This window comes from Amblyomma maculatum, chromosome 3 (assembly GCF_055883805.1).
Source record: "Amblyomma maculatum isolate TAMU_Amacu chromosome 3, ASM5588380v1, whole genome shotgun sequence".
NCBI lineage: Eukaryota > Metazoa > Arthropoda > Arachnida > Ixodida > Ixodidae > Amblyomma > Amblyomma maculatum.
The window spans coordinates 68,290,942-68,307,169 of NC_139346.1; positions in this window are offsets into that span (position 1 = coordinate 68,290,942).

The following is a 16,228-nucleotide window of genomic DNA, read 5'->3' on the forward strand; positions in this document are numbered from 1 at the left end:
GGGGCTTTGACTGACAGCTTCCTGGGGCTTCGTCTGCGAAGGGAAAATGTCAGGCTGCGGTGAAAAGAGGAAAAAGTAAGCATGAGGAAGGGAAGAAGCTACCCACCTTAACAATAACGCACTAGGTTAAGCTGGAGTCGCATCCTGTAATTAAACCTTCAGAATACATTTAAATGCTCCCAGCACTGAAACTAACGGCAAGGGCAGGCGACAGGCTTTGAGAAGCACTTGCCTCGTGCCCTTGTTTCTTCATTTCGCACTGTTGACTCTCAAGACGGGTATGTGGCATATTTTGGTACCCCAAAATCCCTACTCCTAGGCTATTTTTAATGCAAATGCTATGATTGATTTGGGAGATTACTGCGTAATGTCTATCCTACAATTTATTAAAGAGGACGGAACAAGTATTGAGGGGAAACCTCAGGTCGCAAGTCTAGTCAACATTTCGGCAAATAGACTTGTCTTTGGGTGTGCAGTACGACCTACAGGACATAAAAGAAGGCGCCACAACAATACTGTCCTGGGCGTCCTGTCCTATCCTGCAGATCGCGCTGCGCAGACGAAGGCAAGTCATCGTTTCGAGACGTTGACTTTCCTTGGGAGCTGAGGCTCCCGAAACGTTGGCACGGCTTGGGAACTGGAGCTCCCCTTCAACCTTCTACTGTTCTTTTTAATACTGTATAGCTATCTTTCTCCCCGCATATAATTTATTAAACATTTCATAAAGGAATCTGCTTATTGACTATATCTAGCCGTTTGTTTCAAAATTCTGCGATGACGTGATGCTTTTCCTTGAATCACTGCTGAGGAAATGAATACATGAGAGAGAATTCTTTTCTATAGCTAATGATTCTCGAGAGTGCCAAAAGGAATGATTTATGACAGCAAGAACACTAAACGCTGCGAGCTCGCGGATAAAACACACATCGACGTGTGGTAATATCCGACAAGATGAATATTTGTAGACTGACCAAGGAATATTCGAGTTTCAACAGAAATGCCTAAATTACATAAGTGAGAATAACTAAGGGCAAAATGCGTGCTCAATAATGGTTGCGTTAGGCCGGGTTGGCTAGCTATCTTGATCGTGAAAGCGCAAAAAAAAGCTAAGCACGAACAACAGCATGGAGACGCTCGTATGTCAGTGTTTTTCTGCTGCTGGCCATGTTTTTTTCGCATTTTCACAATCAACATGAGTGCTCTGTTGATGAATAGACTGCGCGACCTTTAAAGACGCCTCTGTTGGGGAGTGCAATAGAGACTTAGTTTAGCGCTGCTGCTTGCCGCTACCGTGTACAGCTACCCCGCATTGTCAGTAAAGCACGCGCTGATTGGTCCCCGCGTGCGGCGTCCGCCGAAATTTGTCAGACATGTGGCGCCATTTGTCGCTATCGGGGTGATCTGCGCATGCGTACTGGTGCTTGCGCGGTAGCGGTAGACGGTAGTGGTAAGCGGTAGCGCTGAACTAAAAGTCTCTAATGATGGAGAAAACCTAACAAAGTCAAATGGCGCGCAGGCTGTATTCGAGCGCAAAGAAAGGTACTAAACTAATACGCATGATGCAAGTAGGAATTATAAGGAAGCAATAAATTTTCTGTGTTTGAAGCACCAGAAAACGCTCATCTTATGGCTTTAGAGATATCGATAACCAAAACAATATATTCTCGAACTGCAAATAATTACAATGCATTAAACAGGCATGACATTTGATGCGCTCATTATAATGATCGGAAACAAACGTATACGTGCGACAAAAGCACGATGTGAATAGCTGCAGGTACTTGCATTGCGGATGTTTTTCTAAAATTGGGATCTCGTCAAGCTGTTTCAACTCTTTACCGCGCACTCCTTCCTTTAAAAACGAATAAATTTTTATTGGCTTTATAACTGACTGATTGAGGGAAATTAACGGTAATTTTGTAAAACACATTGCCTACTAGTATTTTCACTAAGCAATGTTTGGCTTCTTTTAACACGGACTTTTTCCGTCCTCGCTGCACAGCGTCGAGACCGAGGTGTTCAAGCTGTGCATAGAAATCTACGTGCATGAGCAGCGCAACTATCGGGAGACGTCTTAGGGGGATAAGAAATAGAAGGGCCACTCAGCACTCGCCAACATAAAAAACAAACATCTACCACGCAGTCAGCCCTGTAAATGATCAGCAAAGTAAAACGTCTCAACTGCCAAATGTATATGGCACGCGAGCTCTACACCGCTAACTCGTTGTTAGCTGGCCTCAACGCTTGCGAACGTGCTGAGCCTTCAGCTGCGAACCCTCGTTTGGACTAGTTTTATTCGATTGGTTTTGATACTCCAAGACCAGAAACTGTGAATAATTGAGCTATACATCTCAGCACAGATTTATTACGAATTGGCTTAGCATTTTCAACTGGAAAAATATCACGTGTATTAAACATTGCCGATTGGCTGAAAAAATGTGATGCCACCGGACAGAAACTGATATTTACACGTTTATTCACTGTGTCCGTATTGCCATTTGAAGAGACATTACTGGAAAACGTCGAACCACCAGCCGGATGATCTGAAGGAATGTCTGGTTGTGTGTTAACACATATGTAAGGTTTTGCAAATCAATTCATGAACCAGTTGCAAGAACACGATCTAAGTGGTCAGCCGGTTGTCTTGGTGACGCATTCCGAGCGTAATGCACGTACTCGCGCCTGTGGAATTTTTCATGTCTCACCTATTTTTCCACATGACGACATAATCTTGTAATCTCAGACTACACTGAAACTTTTCAGAAAAAGAACTGAAAGTTCTCCACTGTGATCGCTAAGAAAACGGAAATTTCTCTGAATGCGTAAGATCAGTATGTAGAGTACGGCTATAGAGTTAGAATTTCTCTATAGAGTCTGTTGGTCTTTTGCAAATCATTTCGCAGACAGAAAATAGTGTTATATCTGAGTAATTGTTTATCAATTCATTTTATATTTACCACAGAGGATATAATGGCTCCTCTTCAACCGGTTTGGAAAAAAAAGGACGTGCCTCAATTACACAGAGGTGGCTTGTCTAGATTCCAACCAAGTTATAATCACGGACTTTACTCCCATCCAATCACCCAACTTTTCTTTTTAATCACGATAACCTTACTGTGCAGCCACACATGGGACAACGCGTGGAAGTCATTTCGATATTACACACTGGTAATTTATTCATTATTTACATGTTCTTTTTTATTTCTTGTGACGTCACGACTTATAGGCGATTTCTGGACGGAACAATGCCTACATTTAGGCCGGATTTCAGCTGAAGAGGATGGTTAACACTATATGGCTTAATATTTCTATATCCACGTTATCTCTGTGATCACTACCAACGGCTGTTGGATTTCTGTTTAGGCTTAGGTATTTTGACTGAAGGCACAATATAAGAAAAATTAAAAGAGCCTGGCAAACAGTCCTTTTTTTTTTTCCAATTCGATCGAATACGAGAAGTGCAGCTTGGCTGCAGAATAGAAACAAATAGAATAGTAGAAAACGCAATCGAACTCAAATTGAGACCCGACCGCCGGCGGCTAAATTTAGACCTGCAAATACCCCCAATCCCCAACTCCTTCATCGATGGGAGACCTTGTTATCCAGCCCTGCCCTATCCATCCAGCTCGCACTGACGGACAGGGGCCAGGAGCTGCTGGGAACATATGGGGCCCGCAACTAGGGAACCACCCCGTTTGGTGCAAGCATGTACCACCGAATTATATCGGGCCTAATAAATGATTCCTGCTCCTAGATGTTGGCGAAACGCAGGGGCGTCCGTGTGCCGTGCGATGCAAGTGCACATTAAAGATCCACGGGTGGTATAAATTACTCCGTAGCTATCTACTATAGCTCCTCTTTTTATCTTTACACTTTCATTCTAACCTTCCTCCTTTCCCTTATGACGTGGTACAGGTGTCCTCAGAACAAGTGCACCGCCGGGGATGGCGCAGTGGTTACGACGCTCGACTATGTTCCCAAGGGTGCGGGATCGAATCCCGGCCTCGACGGCCGCTTTTCAATGGAGGCGAAAAGCAAGGCGCCCGTGGGCTGTACGATGTCAGTGCACGTTAAAGAACCCTAGGTTGTCCAAATTTCCAGTCCTCCACTACGGCGTCTCTCATAGCCTGAGTCGCTTTGGGACGTTGAAGCCCACAAACCAACTAACGGAACAGGTGTAACAGATACTGCGCCTTTCCTTTCCAGTGAACCAATTATTAATGATAAGAATCCAATTGTGATAAAACATTATCCATTGAGAATCCAATATTTTAGTAATGCTCGCCACATGCGCGAGTTTTCAAAGTGTAATACTGCGAAACAGTGAACTAACTGCTTGCAGTGGAACAAGTATGCGACTCTAAACACTGATGCGGCCAAAGCTGTAGATTTTGAAAGCGCAACGCGAATTTCCATTATTGGGTGGCAGCATGAATTGAGCAAATTGACTCTATATGTCATTGTCAAATTCACACATTGTAAAATATGAAAGAACACAGAACTGGTTGAGGGGATGCCTCAGTTCGCAAGGCAACCCAACCCTTCGACAAGGGAACTTGTCTCCGTCTGGGCCCAGACAAAGATAGGTTCCCTTTTCGAAACGTCGGCTCATCTTGCGAAAGGCAGTAGCCCTTCTACCCTTTTCATACGGTGTCACCATTCTTTCTCTCGGTCTATACCAAGCATTGCAAAATTGTTCATTTTCTTTAACTGTTGATTACAGAAGAGGCTAAACTAGTGCCACGAGACTGCTGAGAGCTACGTTTAGCAATGACAAACATGATTGGTCGTAAAGTCAGCATTTGCTGAAAGCGCCTGAACCTTTTACCGCGATCTTCATTTTGTGACGTTATGTGTAGTGCCGTAACTAATCCCGTAGCATGAATCTACCACCACGCTGCGCCGAACATTCCGTACATACCGCGTGTTCCTTGTCTTGTTGGGTGTTTGTTGTATAGGCCTCTAAGGCCATCATTGCCAAGCACAGTGTCACACAGTTCACGGCTGCAGAGTATGCGACGTGGGCAGCCTTCCTTTTCAAAATAGTGGTGCGATAAAAACACGATAGGCGTTGTTCGAAATTTGGGCCGGTTGTTCTAATGGTATTGTATGTATTGATAATGTTTTCATTAGCATCAAATATTTCGATGATACTCAATTCGTTTTAGTCAACGAACAAAACGAAAGAACTACATTGAATTAGTTATTCAAACTTTCCGAACAGTATAGTCAAACGGGCGAGTTGGTGAAACATAATGGGTGGAAAAACAGCGCGAAAGACAATCACCAGAGCAAAGAAACACTGGTCGTTTGCGCTGTTTTTCCATCCAATATTTTCCGGACAGATCAGTATGATAGTCCAGGAGGTTCCGTGTGAAAAGTTTGGAGACTTCCTTTAATGGTACCCAGAAATGTGGCGCAACAAACACAATCACATAAGAAGAAACACAGCACCAACTTGCCACTCAAGCTGTTATTTTGAGATTTCTTTAAAGGATCTGATACTCCTTCGCATGTGAATGTTTGGCGGGTAGCTTTATACGTAAATAAGGTCCAGGTGTTACGAATAAGCAATTCTTACCCGCCTTTAGAAATTAGCCATATCAGTAGCGTGGTAGCAGTTAGGTTTAGCAGCTGACCGACGGTTGCGAGATAGTATCCTGGCCGGAACACCAGCATTTCTGTGTATAGAGCATGAAGCAACAAATATGTTCTGAGCGAGAACAGGAACGCTCTGCGACGGCAATCCTCATATTCAGTGGGCAATGTTGTGGTATTCAACACAACATGCCACATGCCTATTCATAGTATTCACGAAAGGAATGATTGTTGAACTCGTGCCATGCAAGAGAGAACGTGAAAGAAGCTTTGTTGAAAAAAAAATAATTAAGGTGGTCTTTTCAAGTACATGTTACAAGAGCTACTGTTTTCTTGTGTTATACATTGCGCTGTTCATCTTATCGCTAACAAGATACCTTAAAGAGAAAACAACGCTAATTGAAGCAGGCTTGTATTAACAAAGTTGCCTTAGCGAAAAATAGGCAACTCCTGTCGAAAAAGCAGTCTATAAGGAGAAATGCGCCATGAAAGAAAATACAGGCTCCGCGTCAAAAGCCGATTTCGCATGTAGACTGCATGCGTCGAAAAGAAGTTGTTTAGTCGCCTAAACAAGAGGGAACGCTGCATCGTCAATCATTTCAAGCAGGTGACAGCCAGTTATTTTTCGTCTCAATATCACAAAGTTTGCTCAAGGCGTTAGAAAATACCTTTTAATTTAATTTCACAGCCAAGAACGTACTTTCTTTTTTCTGTCAGACGAACGCTAACATAGCTCCATAATGTGATCGAGGCAATTTTTACTGAAAGAAATAATTTCATTGAATCGTTTTCATCGTCCCTAATCTTCGCGCTCGGGTTTTAAATCATGTAACACTAAAGCTCCATCTGCTTTTGAAATGAAGAAGCATTGCTCTGACGCCCTTGATGAGGCGATTCTGACATGAATAAACCATGTAAATAGAAAAAAGACGGCACAGTGTTATCGGCTCTCGCTTATTGAAAGAATTATAAATTGTAACATTTGTATGTCAGTCGCTATTACATGCCTCGGAAGTAGCACCTTGCCAGCTTATCGCTTAGTTCACGAACCACAAGGACTGGACAGAAAGAACGCCAGATGCGCAGCGCTAGACGTCACGCAGGAAAACAGGAAAGGCTTCCGGTCAAGGCTGCTCGTGTCGCTGAAAGGCCGTTAGAAAGAAGTACGCGACCACCCTAAGATGATATGAATGCTTTAGAGAAAGGCAGGACACGGCTTGGAAGAGCAAAGTGCGCTGCGTACAACCTACACGTTCTCAGGCGAAAAAAAACAAAGAGAATAAAAACGCTAAGAATGAGTGGAAAGTGAACGGCTATCAGACTCGTCGAGTACGTCTCTCATCGAGTGGGCGCTATTGTTGCAGCTCGCAGCAGAAGGCGGCGTGTTCGGTGCGGCCCACACCCAACGGGCGAGCACGCGGAGTGCGTTTGTTACCGTTCTGTGCGCTTGCAGAAAAGTACGCCCTCCGGGTTGTCAGAGACGTCCGGCAGCAAGGTCTCCGGAAAGACCAGAATCGCAGTTACTTGAATTTGTCGTACTATCACGCGTGGGCCGATTTTTGTTTCGGGAGCACTTGCACGTTATCCGGACTCTCCCACCCACTCAATACGTCTCCTCGACAGGTGACATCCTCCGCAATTGTCAAGCAGATTCTGCAAAATGGACAGGCGTGCAATGAATCTTCTTCATACCTCTTTCTCGTGTTATTATTGGTCTTTTGCTTTAGACGCTTCACTTTATAGATGTAACGGATATGCGAACGTGCACACCACGGAGGTGTCTCGTGCCACCGCGATAATGTTTAAATAATCGCTAAGACATCTTGCACTTGTTCCTAGCAGAAGTTTTCTTTAAATATACAGCGGCCTCGCACCATTCCCAATTGTTTTCCGGTTCCAGCCGACCTGGAGAGAGATAACACAACTGTAAGAACTCCTACTTCCTGGCCTCTGTGCTTCTTTACTCTCAAGCATAGACTGATGAAAGTTATTGTGATCGGCCATTGTGAGAATATCGGAGAATTTGGACATCATATGCCTAGTAATAATGGCTGATTCGACAGATATTCACCATGAAACTATCAGGGAAAAAGTGCAGGCATTAGTATGAGATGAAATTCAAACCGGTTACCACTAATACAAGCACTGAGATGTACAGATTTGTCAAAAGTGTAGAACCCAGAGAGTCTGCTTCGGAGCCACTTCGCGTAGTTTGTAATGCATTTGTAGTGTTAATCGTAAGAAACATCTTTCTCCTATGCTCTCCAGAGGGAATGACCTCTACTAGTGCTAAATCAGCGCCACTGCACTGCAAGAAGCAGACTCCTTGGGCTCTACACGTCTTACAAAGGCTGTACAGTACGCGAAGGTGAATCCCTTCTTCTCTTACGACACAACATTTGAGCATTGTATATGTATGCTTTCTTTTTTTTTTTGCTCGGTATAAATATTTCTAGGCTCAGCTAAAAAGGGTTGCACTCAAATCCTTCCTTTCTCTGCCATTGGCTTTTCTTGTACCGGGACGAACAAGGGACGAGATGCGGATCCGTCTAAATCGGCATTCAACTTTCAAGGAAACGAGCAAACTGGGAAACCGATAGAAGGGCGCGCGAAATTCCGGAGCAGGATTGAATAGTCGAGCCGAAGAAAAAAAGCGACTCAACAATTTATTCAAGGAGACTGCCGGAGATGGAATCACTACGAAGCAGAGACAAAAACGCCCCTGACGACAATCGCTACCGGGAAGGTTGTGCTGACGATGCTTCTGCTCTTAAGGCGCGAGACGAGACTACGGAAACCGACCTCCTTGGAGCGAAGAGGTGATCGAAGCTGGGAAGGAGAGGGAGAGCAACAAAATCAGGAGTAAGCGATAAAAACTTGGCTGCTTCTTCTCGCTCTTCGCCACTGCGTAGCACTCGTTCTCGTCACTTCAATGTGGGGCATCACGATAGTCCGCCCGCTCCACGTTCCTCTGTTCCGCTTAGTGAGCTGCCTGGGCGACGATAGCGAGTTGAGAGGCTCTTCGTATCGAGCTGCATTTGTAGAAGTCACCGGCGCTGGCTGAAATAAACGGATCTGCAAGGACGTTTCGCGACCCCGCCTTGAAGCGGTTTTTGCTATCTCTCGTAGATTAACACCGGTCCACGTGTGGGTGTAAAGATAGAAAACAAGGCGTTGCTCCTTCCGACGGCTGCAGTTCATTTCCTTTTTGACAATACGTCGGGCGCCTTTTCGGTCCAACTGCAACCGGCACCATTACGCGGTACATGTAATTAATAAACGGTTCTCAGGAGACCCGTGGAAAACAAAATGTGATTCCAATTTTGCCCCAGCAATGCGGACACGTACAACCTACTTCCGCTTACAAGGATTCTGTTTATTTTCAGCAAAAGAGAGCGTTTTAGGATAACGCCTTCTATTTTCGTTGCGTCTTTACCAAGTCTTTATGTCATCTAGGCAGAGTCAGGCTTCGTTTGCCTTATATGTAGCTGCTGTAAGAACTCTAAGTGGTATTTATAAAACCAGGTTTTAAAGGCGCGTGCATCGAGCCTTGAGCATAAACAATGGCGCATAAAAAGCCTCTTCACAATTGCTTCATCTGAAAGTAGCATCTTTAAAGTGAATGTTAGTCGCCAATGAACATTTGATATAAAAACAAACACACTTATCAACGCTCAGGCCTCCTTCACAGTTGATGCGACAGCATTTCCCGGTGGTCATCGTGCATTCCAGCTAAGGAATGGAGCTAACTACCTGCTAATTAGTAGTTCTCGAGAGTGGTGCCGATATTTTATTTATTTATTCATTTATTCATTCTGCCGGCACAGGCCAAGGCAAGAGTTGCATTTTGTGAGTACAGATATTACCAAACTTTTGCATGTATTATACAACGAAAACAGACAAATGTCAAAAAATTCTTTGAACATGAACGAAATTGGCACGTAACAGATCGCACGTGATTCAGCAAGCTATAGTGAGAGACAAGTAAAAAGCGCTCAAACCATCAGTCGCAGAAAAAAAAAGTGCATTGAAGAAAGCAGGTGCCACTGAAAAGCTTTAAAAGATAGAAAACAAGGAAGCAATGCAAATGTAAATCGGTAATAACAAGACAGGTATACAAATCATATCTTCATGAAATCATGAAATGCTCTCGCAATGCAGTTTCAAGGCCCTAAACCCCGGATTTTAAAACAAGTTCTTTGGGTAGTTTGTTCCAGTCATCAATTGTCCTCAAGAGAAAAGGATAGCGAAAAGAGTCCGTCTTGTAAATCAGCGGTTTCACATGCTTGATGTGTTTTGTCCTTGACTGGGTGAAATTATCGGCTACAATGTGTCTTCTGAGGCTTACTTTGTAAAAACGATGCATTATATGGTAGAAGAAAAAAAAAATCATATTCTGCTCCATCTTTTTCTTAACAGTCGTTAGCACAGCTTTCTAACTTCTGAAACTGACCGCATTCTGGAAAAAGCGCTGTAAATGAACCTAAGGGCCTAGTTCTGCACATGCTCACATTTCAAGATATTTTCCTGAGTGTATGGTTCTCAAACAGGACTTGCGTAGGTAGGTAATGGTAGAATTGTCCCCCGTTTTATACGCCATCAACTTCACTTCAGGTGTGGCGGCAAAAAGCTTCTTACGCAGTGCCCAAAGCTCTCCAATCGCCTTGTCACAAACTTGATCTACGTGAGATGACCAGTTTAGGTCATGTCTAAGACACACGCCCAAGTATCTAAACACACTGATAACTTTCAAGATGATGACTGTTGATTTCCTACGAAAAGCAAGCAGCTGTTTTTTTGCGCGTTATATAGTACAAACCGTCTTTTCTTTGTTCATGTCAATTTTCCACCTTTTACACCAGGTGCTGGTTATGTCCAGGTGGTCATTCAGTCTTTTCTGATCATCACGAGATTGTATATTAGTATAAATAATAGTATCATCTGCATAGTGTTTGTTTGTTATATCTGGTGTACTGTGATAGCACTTCAGCCATCGACATGCACCTGTGCGTTGTGCGACGAAGACAAAGAAGAAGTACGCTGGGCTCGCCGTTACAAGGTCCTGTCCTCACAGCTCTCCATCTGAGCGTCAATAAACGCCCTATTACAATTGGCGGAGGTGCTGGAAACGATCCCACCCAAACTGGAACTGCGAAGCCGTACACTACCCTCTACGACCGCCATGCAAGACACTTCGACGCTGCCGGCCGTTCCACCCACGATCATGTGTGCTGGCGTCGTGCGCCAGCGTGACCCTTGCCTGTTCAGCGGCACGGCCGATCAAGATGTCGACGACTGGCTGTCATCCTATGAAAGAGTAAGCAGCTACAACAAGTGGGATGACTCATACAAGCTCAGTAACGTCATATTCTATCTGACGGACGTGGCGAACCTCTGGTTTCGCAACCATGAGGCTGACCTGTCATCTTGGTCGACATTTAAAAAGAATTTCGCGGAAGTGTTCGGCCGTCCGGCAGTGCGTAAGCTTCGTGCCGAACAACGTTTACACGATCGTGTTCAGCGCGCTGATGAGACCTTTACCAGCTACATAGAAGACGTCGTTGACCTCTGCAAACGAGTCGACCCGGCCATGCCGGAAGCAAACAAAATCCGCTACATCCTCGAGGGCATTTCTGAGGACGCCTTCACGATGCTGGTAGCGAAAGATCCCACCAGCGTTAGTGAACTCGTGAAGCTTTGCCAGAGCTGCGACGAGCTCCGCAAGCGGCGCGCTTCTAGGCGCCGCTCCAGTGTGTGCGACGAAGGCGTATCCGCATTAGCCCTGGGTGGTTCGCCAACTTCTGAAGGGAGCCCGCTGAATCAAAAGATCAAAGATTTTATTCGTGAAGAGGTCGCACGTCAAATCTCACTCCTTCCCCATTTTCAAGACTCGGGCCGCCTCGTTCCTGAACTGGCTCCATCTTTGGCCCCTGCTATACGCCGTGTCGTGCAAGAACACGTCGCCGATGCCTTGCCGTCCAACCCCGTGGTGCCGCCAGTGACGGCACCTCTCACGTATGCCCAAGTAACGGCTAGGCCACCACCTTCGCCCACGTCTGGCTCCTATGTGCAGGTCCCTGCCTACCGTTCACCGCCGCATGCTGAGCCTTCGTTTCAAGCCCCACCCTCAAGGTTCCGCCCACATCCTATGAAACCTTGGCGTACTACGGACAACCTTCCGATTTGCTATGCCTGCGGTCGGCCGGGCCATGTTGCGCGCCTTTGTCGCCAGCGCCTCCAACCTTCACAGCCTGACATTCGATTTTACCCGTACGATACCGACTCACGCTCGCAAATGATTCCGCCCGGTTCTCAATTTGTCCCACAAGATCGCCAAACCTATACCACTCGTCGATCACATTCTCCTCGGCGCCGATCGCTTTCTCCAATGCTGCGACGTTCTACCAGCACCGTTGAGGGAAACTAACAGTCGCAGTTCCGGGGGCAAGAACTGCGCTTGTTTCGAATTCCTCAAGTCCTCCATGTCGTCCCGCTTATGTTATCAAAGTTTCTGTAGAAGGCGCCACAGTTCTCGCTCTCGTCGATACCGGTGCAGCCGTCTCCGTCATCAGTGAAGCGCTCTGCCGTCGAATTCGCAAAGTGACCACTCCGATTTCCGACTTTTCGCTCCGCACCGCCTCATCAGAGCACATTCACCCCTCCGCATCTTGCACAGCCCGTGTGCTCATTCAAGACGTCTTGTACCCCATCGAGTTTATTGTTCTGCCGAACTGCTCGCATGATATCATCCTCGGATACGATTTTCTATCGACTCATCAAGCCGTTATTGACTGTGCTCGTGCACAAATTGCCTTCGCCCCCTCTGTGATGCCCCCTTCTGTGATACCCCTCCCCGCACTGCAAAACTTCTCGTCGCCCATGACACCGACATTCCTCCGTTCTCTGCTGCCCTCATACCACTGTCTTGTGCGTGGGTAACTCCTTTGACTGCGATTTTTACACCTTCCGAAGTCACCTCCCGTCATCCTTGCCTCCTTTTTCCGTTCGCAGTTCTCGAAATTCAAGACGGCAAGAGTGCACTTTACGCCTCGAACCCATTTTCTTGCCCAGCAGTCCTGCTCCGTGGCGAATGCATTGGACGTCTTGAAGAGCTTGATCCCAGTCATATCACCACTCTTGCTGACTCAACCCCCTCCTTCGACGTTAGTCTGTGCTCTTGAGATGTTGCGACCGCTTCGACGCCCTCCGACGTTTTCCAACATGCTATTGATGCTGATCTTCCACTTGCGCAACGTGATCAACTTGTCGCCCTCTTGCAGAACTTCGCTTCTTCATTCGACTTTCCTCAAACTGACTTGGGCCGCACGTCTGTCGTAGAGCACACCATCGACACCGGTAAAACTGCACCTTTGCGCCAGCGCCCCTATCGCGTGTCGGCTTCGGAGCGCCAAGTAATTGCTGATCATGTGGACGACATGCTCCGTCGGGGTGTCATTCGGCCATCCCACAGTCCCTGGGCGTCTCCAGTTGTGTTGGTACCTAAGAAAGATGGCTCCTTCCGGTTTTGTGTCGACTACCGCGGGCTCAACAAGATCACGCGCAAGGACGTCTATCCTCTGCCACGCATCGATGACGCACTAGACTGCTTGCAGGGCGCCGAGTTTTTCTCCTCGTTGGATTTACGATCTGGCTACTGGCAGGTGCCAATGGCTGACGCTGACCGCTCTAAAACTGCCTTCATCACACCAGATGGATTATATGAATTCAACGTCATGCCCTTTGGGCTTTGCAACGCCCCGGCCACCTTTGAACGCCTCATGGACACTGTGCTTCGTGGATTCAAGTGGCGAACCTGTCTTTGCTATCTCGATGATATCGTAGTCTTTTCTACCGATTTTCAATCCCACCTGCTCCGACTGAAGGACGTTCTCACTTGTCTCGCTACCGCCGGCCTCCAACTGAATCTGAAGAAGTGCCGCTTTGCTGCTCGCCGACTAACAATTCTAGGTCATGTCGTTTCTAAGGATGGCATTCTTCCCGATCCCACCAAACTTCGTGCAGTTGCCGAATTCCCACGCCCGAAATCACTGAAGCAGCTACGAAGTTTCACTGGTCTATGCTCCTACTTTCGCCGCTTCATCTTAAATTTCGCCTCTATTATTGCTCCTCTCATCCAGCTCCTCTCCGGCAGCTCCGACCTCTGCGCATGGACACCTGCTTGTGATGACGCCTTCAACACTTTACGCCGTCTTTTAGTTTCGCCTCCCATCCTCCGCCACTTCGACCCGAATGCGCCAACTGAGATTCACACTGACGCTAGCGGTATTGGGATAGGCGCCGTTCTCACCCAACGCAAACCTGGTATCCGAGACTATGTGGTGGCGTACGCAAGCCGCACCTTGACCAAGGCAGAGTCCAATTATTCTGTTACGGAAAGAGAATGCTTGGCCATTATTTGGGCCATCGGCAAATTCCGTCCGTATGTCTATGGCCGACCATTTTATGTGGTCACTGATCATCACGCTCTGTGCTGGCTGGCGTCCCTCAAGGACCCGTCCGGCAGCCTTGCTCGCTGGGCTCTTCGCCTCCAAGAGTATGACATTCGTGTCATATATCGCTCAGGCCTCAAGCATACTGACGCGGACGCTCTTTCGCGCTCACCGCTGCCTCCCTCTTCGTTGCCTGATGAGATCTGCGCCTACGATTTGTCTTCGCTTGCCACTATTGACATGGCCACGGAACAGCGGCGCGACCCGTGGATATCTACACTTCTGGACTTTCTTTCAAGTCACTCTCCAGGTCGTCTGTCTCGGGCGCTTGCCCGCCAAGCTCACCATTTTTCAATTCGTGACGGGCTGCTCTACCGCCGCAATTATCTTCACGACGGAAGGAAGTGGCTTTTAGTCATCCCCCGTCATCTCCGCGCCGAAATTTGTGCTGCTTTCCATACTGATCCCCAGTGCGCCCACGGCGGAGTGTTGAAAACCTACACGCGCTTGCGTCTACGCTTCTTCTGGCGTGGAATGTACCGCTTTGTCCGCCATTTTGTCCGCTCCTGCCAGTCTTGCCAACGCCGAAAAACTCCTCTCAAGTCCTCTGCTTCGTTGCAGCCGTTGCCCTGTCCTACCCGTCCGTTTGATCGTGTCGGCATAGATCTATACGGTCCCCTTCCTACAACTTCAGCTGGCAACCGCTGGATTATCGTGGCAGTGGATCATCTAACCCGCTACACTGAGACATCATCATTGCCCTCTGCTTCCGTACGCGACGTGGCTGCCTTTATTCTGAAAAACCTGGTTCTTCGCCATGGTGCCCCTCGCGAACTGCTCAGTGACCGCGGACGCGTTTTCTTATCAGACGCTCTTGAGGCTCTCCTGAAAGAATGCCGCATCATACACCGCACCGCTACCTCGTACCACCCTCAGACGAATGGACTGACAGAACGTTTTAACCGCACTCTCGGTGACATGCTGGCTATGTACGTGAACACCGACCATTCCAATTGGGACCAAGTTCTACCGTTTGTTACTTACGCATTAACACCGCGACACAGGCCACTACTGGATTCTCTCCATTCTTTCTCCTTTACGGGCGCGAGCCACCCTGTACTATGGACACACTTCTTCCCTACCGCCCTGACGTTTCCGAATCTTCCCCGCTATCCGATGCCGTCACGTACGCAGAAGAATGCCGTCAGCTCGCCCGCTCTCTCACAACAGAAAATCAGTGGCAACAAAAATACCTCCGTGATACCGGCGAAGCTTCGTCATATCTCCCGGACACACTGGTGTGGCTCTGGGTGCCCTCCACAACCCCTGGCCTTTCAAAGAAGTTTCTTGCTCGCTACCACGGGCCATATAGGGTCCTCCAGCAAACATCTGCAGTCAACTACGTAGTTGAGCCCGTCACGCCCTCTGCGGACTTGCGTCGCCGTGGTCGTGAAACAGTTCACGTGAACCGATTGAAGCCATTCTATGACCCCGCTGTGCTTTCCGCGCCATAAGTCGCCAGGATGGCTCCTTTTTTTTACCCGGGGGGAAAATGTACTGTGATAGCACTTCAGCCATCGACATGCACCTGTGCGTTGTGCGACGAAGACAAAGAAGAAGTACGCTGGGCTCGCCGTTGCAAGGTCCTGTCCTCACAGCTCTCCACCTGAGCGTCAATAAACGCCCTATTACACTGGTAAAAAACCAACGCTCATATCGCTGATATAGTAAGAAAAAAGCTAAGAACCTATCACAGACCCTTGCGGAACGCGTGATCTTACATTGTTACATGAGCTGGCTACATTATCAAGAGAAACAAACTGCTTTCTGTGGGTTAGGTATGCCTCAATTCATTTTATTACCATATTATTCTTCGACAGGTTGCTAAGGTTTAACAATAACTTTTGGTGGGATATCCTGCCAAACGCTCTCTTCAAATCGATAAAGATGATATCTATTTGTCCTCTTTCGTCAATACATTTTGCAATCTCATGTACAACTTCACTTAATATAGTAACAGTAGAATATCCGTGCCGAAAACCGTGCTGGTGGCTATCCAGAAATCCGTTTGCTTCAGCAATATCCAATAAGTGCGCAGTTAAGATGTGTTCAAATGTTTTGCAGCACGTGCCCGTAAAAGATATTCGTTGGTAGTTTGCTACGTCATGTTTTGATACATG